We start from the raw sequence: 1,028 nt of genomic DNA, 5'->3' as shown, positions 1-1,028 counted from the left end.
CAAAGGGGCCCATGGCACACGAGTGGGGCTTCACTTTGGGGTTGTAGGGTGTTGGTTCTTTGGTTGCCAAGGGCTACTCCGGAATGGGGAGGATGGGCTGTGACATCACAAAAGGGCCTCAAGCACATGGGTTGGTGTGATGGGTGGACCCTGGATGGATTTCAAAAACCCACTAAAAGCTACTACCTCCCCTTCCTTCTGCAACTCCATAGAGGAGAGAAAAAAAAACAGCTGACGATTCCTGAGTAGAAATAAGGGTCAGGAGAAAGTCGCTTCCTAACGGGCAAAACAGACTCAAAGTAAAGATTGTACTTAAATTTATTACTAACAGAATAAAAGCCAAAGAGTGAGAAATAAAACAGTCTTAAAAAGACCTTCCCCCCACCCCTCCTTCCTTCTCAGCTCTCCCTCCTCCCCGCCAGCAGTGCAGGGGGATGGGGAAGGGGGTTGCAGTCAGGTGTTGTTTGAGTCCATCCCTCGGGTAGCAGCTCTTCCCATTCTGCTGCCCTGTGGGTTACTCTTTCATGGGCTGCAGGGGGGTCTCTGCACCCCGATGCTCCTCCATGGGCTGCAGGGGGACACCTGCGTTACTTTGGTCTCACCACGGGCTACAGGGGGGCCACAGCTCTGAGTCTTTCCCCTGTTCCTGTGGGGTCTTTTCCAGGGGGGACAGTCCTGGATGGACCTCCCAACGTGAGTCCATCCCTCAGGCAGCAGCTCTTCCCACCCTGCTGTCCTGTGGGTCCCTCCTCCATGGGGTCAGTCCTTCAGGGATGAGCTGACCTGGCGTGGGTCCCCCACAGGGGCCGTGAGTCCTATCTGGGAAAAACCTGCTCCAACCTGGGCTTCCCTCTCCATGGGCCACAGGTCTCCTGCAGGACCTGCTCCATCCTGGGCCTGCCACGGGATCACAGCCTCCTTCCTGCATCTACCTGCTCCAGCGTGGGCTCCTCCATGGGCTGCAGGGGGGTCTCTACACTCCAATGCTCCCCCAGGGGCTGCAGGGGCCTCAGCTCTGAGTCCTTCCC

The sequence above is a fragment of the Empidonax traillii genome, unplaced genomic scaffold, assembly GCF_003031625.1.
Source record: "Empidonax traillii isolate 1590-97213 ecotype Southwest subspecies unplaced genomic scaffold, ASM303162v1 scaffold5802:size20584, whole genome shotgun sequence".
NCBI classification, from domain to species: domain Eukaryota; kingdom Metazoa; phylum Chordata; class Aves; order Passeriformes; family Tyrannidae; genus Empidonax; species Empidonax traillii.
This window is presented reverse-complemented; position numbering follows the sequence as displayed.